The sequence below is a fragment of the Papaver somniferum genome, unplaced genomic scaffold, assembly GCF_003573695.1.
Source record: "Papaver somniferum cultivar HN1 unplaced genomic scaffold, ASM357369v1 unplaced-scaffold_18, whole genome shotgun sequence".
Taxonomy (NCBI): Eukaryota; Viridiplantae; Streptophyta; class Magnoliopsida; order Ranunculales; family Papaveraceae; genus Papaver; species Papaver somniferum.
In genome coordinates this window covers 5,589,276-5,598,984 of record NW_020627707.1, presented here as the reverse complement: position 1 = coordinate 5,598,984, position 9,709 = coordinate 5,589,276, and positions in this window count along the sequence as shown.

Sequence of the window (9,709 nt, the reverse complement as noted above, 5' to 3'; positions counted from 1 at the left end):
AATGAAGGTTGGTTTCAGCTGAAATATTGGGATGTGTATAAAATCAGTTGAACTGAATCAATGAAGCAGTGAGTATTAGTCTGAGATTTATGTGTGTGTGTGTGTTTTAATGCATTAGTTTGTGGCATGAGTTAATGGCTCAGGCCTTGTTGTTTTAGCCTGGCCAGTTGATAGTCTAGTCTGACTCGCCTTAGTCAGTTTATCTTCCTGAGTCAGTCTTCTGACTAAGTTCACCCTGTAACCAGACTTGATCCGTTTTGACCGAGTTGACCCTGTAACCAGACTTCTTTGACTAGTAGGACGCTGACTATTGATGTGGAATGTTAGTTGACATTTGATCGTCAGTTGACTCAGATGGACCAGGCTTTAAGTTAGTGGACTTCTTTAGTGGACTTGGGCTTAGACATAGTTTTCCTATTTTGATGAATTGGACCCTGATGGTCCGAGTTAGCCTTTGGTTCATTCTACAAAGTTTTAGATCTTCTTAAGACACACCTAATGGACTATATGACCAATCCAATTGAATTAGTGAACCTTTAGGTGTGCTAAAGATAGATAATGAAATGGTGTAGAACCATAAATGGGCTTAGAACCATTAGATAGTTCACTTATCCTATACCTAGAGAATTGTATGAGATTATGTTACGAACCTTGTACGAGCCTTTTGGCTAATTTCTTAGAGTGCTTGTGTGATTAACATTTAGCCTTTATTAACAACGATCGATCGAAAAGACGAACCAGTGAATGAAGAATCTCGAGGTAGGCGAGACTTGTCATCAAAACAGGTGGAAACTCTGTAACCTTCTTGTAATCATTAAGTTTACTTCTATCTGCGAGCATGATGAGACTTTACTATCTTTGTGCATGATTGCGTGAACTTTGATGTACTCTTCCTGTATCTTTGAGTATGATGTTTATGTAGTATCTATATGTACGATGTTTACTATGATATGTTTTTGTGTGATATGTATTGTGAGATTTCCCTGAGAGGAGTGATTGTTTTCCCGCACGGCTCCTTGCTAAGTTAAGTAAGGCGGATGCTCTTCCGTCAGCAATATTTTTTAGTAAAGCGGATGCTCTTCCATTTAAATGTTACCAGTAGGGCGGATTCTCTTCCGTCTGGATATTATTATCTTTTAATTTAGTTGTCTTAAGATAGTAGGAAGGATGCTCTTCCGGTTGAATATTACATAGTATGGGGGATCCCCTTCCGTTTTAATATTATATATATTATTTTATTTTGGGGTAATCACTCGTGTGCATATTATACTTGTTTGTCTAACTTTCTGATCTTGATGGTAATATTCAGAATCATGGTTTGTATGGGCATTCCGTGTGGATGATGTTATTATTATTGGTTAGGGTTGTTCTTGCGTCGTCTTCTCCAATGAGTCTGGCGAGGTTAGGATAACACTTGCTTCTTGATGCATAAATTGCTGAATGATAATTAGTTTCTTCTTGTTTCCTTTCAAATTATATTCTTTTCGAACTGTAAAGCATGTTAGTGATTACTTGAGAGTTATATGTTTTCATTGAGCACCCTTTTGGGATGATGTGCTCACTCGTAACCACTTCAATTTCAGTTTTCCAGAAGAGACGATAAACGTGAAGAAGTCAGTTTCCTAGCTTAGACCTTTATCGATGTTAGTGAAGTTGTATATATTTTAAGTACTTATTATTTTGTAACTATGAAATAACACACTAATTTATTTATATAACTTGAGAGACTTTCACTTTGAATATCAAAGTGTTCTGGTTTTAGCGGTTTGAGTTAGTTTATGTAATTATGATATTCTTAAGATCGATAATTTGGATTTGATACTTCAATTAGGTTGTAATCCTATCAGCTAAGCAGGTTTAGTAATTGGGGCGTCATATTTCCCGCCCCTCATGAGACCAATACTTGACATTCAATCCGTCTAGCATACTCTCTCACCCTCAGCAAGTGACCCGTTGTTGGCTCTGATACCATTTGTAATGACCCGTCCCTCCGCTGATACTGTACCCACTTAGCCACTGCAGTTATCCGGCAGTGTGGAGTTTTCAACTGGCATCGCTGTGGTAATCTAACAGCAACTTCCCGGGAGGTCACCCATCCCAAGGTTGCTCCCATCCGAGCACGCTTAACTGCAGAGTTTTCTACCAACTCTGGAGCCAATTGTGCTGAAAAGGCCTCGGTATAATGTAGACGTTCATTTCCTCTTGTGAAACCAGTAACTAGCTCAACGGCCTAGCATACTCTCCTATCCGAGCGCAAGTGAACCTCCCCTAGTTGTATCCCAACTAATACCGATATTGTTCCCACTTACCCAGTGCGGTTATCCAGCAGTGTGGGATTTTTTAACGGCACTACTGCGGTCATCCAGCAGCAGCTTCCCGAGAGGTCACCCATCATGTGACTACTCCCGGCCGAGCACGCTTAACTGAGAAGTTTTTTCCCACAACTCAGTCAAGTGAACCCATCAGGCCTCGGTGTTTGAAAAGGACAAACCATTATTTATATTCCATGCGGCCAACCGCTGCCGAATATCAGGGTATTACAACTTTTGCATCCAAATTATACGCTCTAAATAAATAAATACATATTTGCCGATAAACGAATAATCTATTCATTTATTGATAAATAAATAACCTCGCTAGGTTAGACGGTAAATACTCATAACGAGATTGTACATCAATTAATAAGATTGGTGTTTCATTTTGCATTCTTAGTAGTATAATACTCCCTCTGTCCTACTTTACTTGCCTAAATTGTGTTTTTTCTAGCAAAATTGTACCAAAAAATTAGTATATTTCCCATTAAAATTTTCTAATTATGAAGAAAGAAACAAAAATTAGGATATGAAAACTAGCATATTAAACAAACAATTTGGAAGATCGATGGTGTGTGTGCAAGTAATTTGAATTTCTTTCAAGTTTTCGCAAAATTCAATTTAGGCAAGTAAACTAAGACGGAAGGAGTATAAATAAAAGAAATTATTCTTTTTTTTTTTTTTTTGGTGTAAGCCGAATTTTATATGGCCCCTCAAACAATTAAATCATGGCTCCGACAAGATTGTATGTGTGTATATATATATAGATGTGTACACTTAGTTTTGTAAGTGAATTCTCTTTTGCTTTCATGCATGACTATCTCACTACGCTAGAGATCACTGTTATCGACAAACCAGGTCTGTCGATAATACAGGTTTTTATCGGTCCTCGCCTGTCGAATGGTATCGTATTCAAAGGTGTTAAAAACCTTATTTAATGGTAACCTACAATCAATACAAATTAATGATAAACTACGAGCCGTGCTTGTCATTAATTTTTGACAACGATCAAAAATTGAAAATTCAATCAATTCAAAATTGAATTAAAGCATTATGTTTTAACAACGATAGTAATTTAGTATTTTCACCTATTTTAGACACCTTGTAACACCTTCCGCTAGGCGGGAAAATAATCGCCACGCCGTAATTATTTTTTTTGTTGGCTTCAATCTACCAAGGGATTATGTCGCCCGTAATTGTTCCTCCATAAATCAGTTGCTGAACTAGCTGTGAAATTCATTGAACCAAATCTATTGGGCTATTTGTAGTACTGATTTGTAGGGTCGTGTGCTTTAGTTAACCGATGATGGCCCATCCAAACACATAAAATAAAGAAACATTAAGTAATTAACCTTAAAAAAGAAAGTATGTTACTTTTGATACATTCGACCAAAAACGATGAAAACATTTACCAAAGGTTTGTGAATGCAAGTGCTCAGCATCTTGGTTATATTTTCAAAAAGTTTGGAACTTTATATTTACAATACACGTTTAGAATGAGAGTTCAGGTGCTCTGAATTTAGTTTGCTTTTCAATAATCAGGGAGCAAACATCAAAAAGGGGTCATGGAAGTCAAACGGGGAGTTTAACTTGTCTCAATTAGGGGTTGCATAATGAGGAGCATAAGTGCAATTAAAGACTGATATTAGGAACGGCATAGCTAAATTGTCTATGAGTAATGATTATATATTGTTTGGCTATGTGGAAAAGAGGCAATTGATCTTCTTATTGAGCTTTTTACTGCCGTAGATTTGGGCTCAAGGTGTGTTTGAATTTCTTTAACCTAATTAGTTGAGATAGCCGTGAGAAAACGCAAAACGTGAAATGAAGGCTTCTATTTTGGTAGAGTACGCAACAGATGCTTGGACGCGCACGTTTTTGAGTAGGAAACATCAATAGCATCATATGTACTATATGTTTACGCAGAGAGTTCAATACTTACAAGGCCCGAATTCTTGGTATATAGGTTATTACATTAGCATATCCATTTACATATTTTGTGTTTATTTATTAGTATTACAGAGAAGTCACATTCATAATATATGCATCAGTGGGAAACATCGTTGATTTGAAAGTGTTTCTTTATTAGTATTTCCTTGATTTTAAAATGTGCATGCGTCCTAGTTTTTTTTTTTTTAATTATTTTTTTCGAAGAAAAAGGTCATATTAAAAGAGAAAAAGAGAAATACAAATGACAAAGCTAATCACTCATTCCCAATTGCTCCAAATAAGACTAGGAGGAACAAATTTAAAAGAATCTGAGTCACAAGACCATAAGACAACAAGTTGCTTAACAGGATCAATATTTTCCGCAATACTTTTCTGGCGACCATCAAATACTCTCCCATTTCTCTCCTTCCATAATATCCAACAAATAGCATTGTGAATAATCTTCCAAACCACCTTCCCTCTTCTTCTAAGCACATTGGTATTCCAAGCTTCAAACAATTGTAACAAAGTTCTTGGCATCGGCCATGATATCTTAAAAGCCTTGATAAAATAATCCCATATCGCAAAAGAATACGGACAATGTAGAAACATATGATCAGAAGTTTCTCTTTCATCATTGCAAAAAACACACAAATTAGTTTGAGTGCTTATACCGCGATGAACTAACATGTCTCTAGTAGGGAGAGAGTAATGAAAACTTTCCCAAAGAATGAAGCTTACCTTGTTTGGAATATAGCTCTTCCATAAATGAGAATCGAAATTACATGGAGGATAATTACCTGTCAAAATCTCGTAGCACTTCTTGGCACTAAAAGTCTCCATAATATGCACTTCATCCTCAACTTCCCCTAACTATGGAACGGGACAGTCACGTCTAAGCAAGTCCCACTCTAACCTCTCATTTGCATTCAAAGCCCTCCTGAAATCACAATTCCATCTATTGTGCACAATCATATCAGCTATTGACGCATCTTTCGCCTTGGCCGTCTTGAAAATAACCGGAAACAAATCTTGAAGTCTCCCTCTATCTGGCCATTTATCCTTCCAAAACCTTATCCCTTTTCCGTTCCCCACTGTAAACTGTGCAATTTGTTGAGCCATTTGTTGAACAACTGGAACCATATTCACTACGTCATTTTTTTAATTATATTATAGTGTCTCTGTGTCCGCCTAATGTCATGTCCATAGAGTTAACAAAAATTCTTCACATGAGATCTGGAGTTCTCTTTCAAGTTAACAAAGATTCTTAACAGATAGTGACGATAAACTACTCCAAATCCTCTGATGGCTGTGTGTAATTTGTCGAACTGTAGAGGCTTAGTTTTTAATTGGTATGTGATGCACCTTTGGAGAAAGATTTTCTAGCTTAAGAAGAGGTTTCGTAGAGTCGGAATTGGTTATGTCTAAAGGGAAACAAATCGAGCAGCTGATGCTCTAGGTGACATCACGTAATTGAGAAGTTTGCGAAGTTGGGTGATTATTACGGAGTTCTTAGATTTTTTTTTGTAATAGAGATATAATGTACTACGTACATCCATGAACACAAAAGCTAGCCATTAAAACTCTAAAGGCAACCAAAATCTTTAGTCTATGAACCGGTCCTAGAATTTATGTTATCAAGTGGTTGGAGGTATTTAGCGTTCATCATAGCACATGGTCTATGGGGTTCACAAAATTTATTCTGGTCCATCAATTAGGCTCTCATTCACAATTCTGGTCCATGGTTCAATAGGCTCTCATTCATATATAGATGTTAGGATGTAGAAGATGGTCCTTAAGGATGGAGGTAAAAGCAAGACATAATTTTATGTGTACCTAATTTGCTAAAAAAAATTACTCATGGTAAAACTATATTTCGTGAGTCTGATTAGTAAACTTATTAGAGGTTTTGAATCTTTTGATAGTGGAGTATAACTCAGGTACATAAGAACATGCACCGATCGTACAGTCCAATAAGTAAAATATTGTTTAAATATATATATATATATATTATTTTATTTTGATCAATACAACAAAAAAATTTATTAATAAAGAAGAAATGTTACAGAGAGTGGAGGAGAGGAAAAGAAAGAAGGGATTTTTAACAAACTGCCACACTTGCAAATCCCGATTCAAGAAAATGCCACCGTTTTTTTCAGAGTTTATTAAATGCCACAACCGTTAGTTTTTCCGTCAGGACCCACACACTTGGTCTTTTTCGCTGATTCGGTCAAAATAATCTGTCGCGATTTACATACCTATTATACTAGTCATGGGTTCACCATCTTTCCCCGTTAGTTCTTTCTTCTTCCTCTTTCCCCTGTTCTTCTCTTCTCGTGTTTCCGTGAGAAGATTTTGTGATTATGATATCCGAAACTTAAGAGAAACGCTAAGAGTTGATTGTCGGTGATGATGTTGTGATTGTTTGAGCACGGGATGAAGAGGATGAGTTGCTGCTGTAGATCGAACATAGGAGTTCTGAAGTTAGGGTTGCTGTCAGATGTAGAACAAAGGGGTTGAAGTTTAATTAATGTTCTGAAACCATTTTGAAGATAAATCGAAGAGCTAGGGTTTTTTCTGTGGAGAAAAGATAACTTAGGATGTCTTTGATTTGAATCCCGATTGGTGGGTCGATTTCAATTTGAAGCAATGGTTTGAGTATTAATTTGAAGAATTGAGCTGTATCCACAGAAAAAACATGAATTGAGCTGTTGTGATTGGTTGGTCGATTCATGTTTAAATCCCGATTCAATTTGAAGCAATGGCCGATTTCAATTTTTTGAATTGGGATTTACAAGTGTGGCAGATGGTTTGAATCGGGATTTAAACATAAATTGAGCTGTTGTGATTGGTGGGTCGATTTCAATTTGAAGCAATGATTTGAGTTCGTGAGTTGATAAATTGGGATGTCGTTCTCTGCTGAGTCTCGGTCGATTGCAGTGCTAGTATCAAATGGTGGATGCCTACCTTTCCTATACAGGACTTCTTCAAACAGCAACCAAGGAATTGAATCGGGGGTTTTGATGTAATCTGAAGATGGGTTTTTGCCCAATTTGGTTTTGATCAAATGGTGGTCATGAATTACAGGAGACGGTGGCGGAGATTGGGTTTAATGGCAGTTGTTCTTGCGAATTAGAAGACATGAGAATCAATGGGTGGCAAGTAGTGTTCGAAGTTCACTTTCATTGCAATGGGCTTGATCTGAAAATGGTGTTGATTGTTCTTATGGCTGATCGAGTGTAAGGAGGATAGAATTTGAGGGTGTATATGTCTTTTACTAAGCTGGATAACTGCCACCTATGCATTAACTGATGGCAACAGTTTTTTTGGATGGAAAAGGTCAAATGTGTGGCATTAAATAAACTCTGAAAAAAACGGTGATATTTTCTTGAACTGCAAATTGGAAATGTGTCACTTTATTAAAATCCCCAAGAAAGAAAAGATGGTCTGAAGCATTGTTGTTCCATATGAAAAAGAGTTCAGTAGGTTCAAGGCCAAGTTGGTCAAGAGCCTAAACCAACAAGACCGCCCCAAATAGAGGATATCCTGAACTAACAAAGACTATTGCTACTGAGACTATTGCTTAAATCATTGGCAAGATTTTGGCTACTAGACTTGGTCCAATAGCCGCCAGAATCATATCTCCTCAACAGCGTGCCTTCTTAAAGGGTAGAAGTATTTTTGAATGCATCTCTTTAACCTCTGAAGCTATCAATTTACTTGATTATAAGTCTTTTGGCGGTAATGTAGCTTTAAAGTTTGACATCAGGAAAGCTTTCGACACCCTCGATTGGAATTTTCTGCTCAAGACTTTGTTAGCTTTTGGCTTTTGTCCTCAGTTTGTTGGTTGGATTCGTACCATTCTTAATTCAGCTAAACTATCCATCATTGTAAATGGAAAAGCTATGGGATATTTCAATTGTACGAGAGGTGTTCGTCAAGGTGATCCCCTCTCCCTATCCTATTTTACGGAGGATGTGCTTAGCCGTGGCATTACTCATCTGATTGACCAAGGAAAGATACACTCCTAGAGGTACTCTTGCTCCTTCCCATATTTTATATGCTGATGATATCATGGTATTCTGTAGAGGTTCCAAAAGAGATGTCAGTAACTTAATGAGTTTGTTCGAGGAGTATGCCGCTTGTTCTAGTCAGCAAATAAGTACCTCTAAATGTACCTTATTTCCAGCAAGCACATACTTCCTAGAGCTACTTTAATTGCTGCTCAGTATGGTATCCGTATGGGGTCTTTTCCATTTCGATACTTGGGTGTTCCAATTTTTCAGGGTAAACCGAAAAAAAGGCACATTCAACCGATAATGGACAGAATTAAACTAAAATTCGCTACCTGGAAGGGCAAATCTCTTTCTATGATGGGTAGAGTGGAACTAGTTAATTCTGTAATAGTTAGCTCTTCATTGTATAGCTTTCATGTGTACGAATGGCCGAAGGCCTGTATTCATACTCTGGAAAGCTGGATGAGAAACTTTATTTGGTCCGGTGATATTAGTATCGTGAAACACTACAATAAGTTGGAAGAAACTTTGCTTGCCAGTTGCCGAAGGGGGTCTAAATATTAAATCCTTGGTGAGCCTTAATCATGCTGCTTTAATGAACTACGTGGCAAATTATGACGGGGGATTCATATTGGTGTATCTTTTTTAAAGCTAGATTTCTATCTGGTTGTTCTTATAAAAAATCCTCAATTTGGCCGGGAATTCGTCGCCAGTGGGAGAGAATAAAAGACGACATATTTTGGTTGGTGGGCAACGGATCGCAAATTGATTTTTGGCGTGACTTCTGGTGCTGGTCATTAGGCTCGTCCATAGGTGATTACTTGGAGTTAGATACTTCCAATATGCTAAACAAAGTGGAAGATTTCATTGTCAACGACAATTGGTGTTTTCCAGACTATATGCCTGAGTTAAGAGGTATGATGCAACAGCAAATTCAAGAGGTTGCGTTTGCTGTTCACACTAGTGACAGAATGATTTGGTCTCGAAGTAGTACGGGTGTAATTAATATGAAGGATGCTTTCCAGTTTTGTAGACCGAAAAGGCCTGTAGACGTTGATTTGAAGACCTTTGGAATATAAAAACTCCACCGAGAAGAGCTGCTACTGTGTGGAAATTACTTCATAATAGAGTGGCTACAGATAATGTTTTGGTTTTTGGGACTAGCCCATGTTGCTACGAGTCCCAACATCATCTTTTCTTTGAATGCTCTTATTCCACAGCGCTGTGGAACTGGTTAGGTAGCATCTTTAACATCCGCTTAACTGCTGCCTCTATCCGAGAGTTATTTGGTATTATTCGTGTGTACTATGGCAGGTCGCAGGTCAAGAATCTTTTATGGATGGCAGCCATTAATTGCATTTGGTTGATTTGGTCGATAAGGAATATAATTCGTTTCGATAGAGAATCTACTCCTATCCAGCAAGCAACGACTAAACTCAAATTACTCATCAG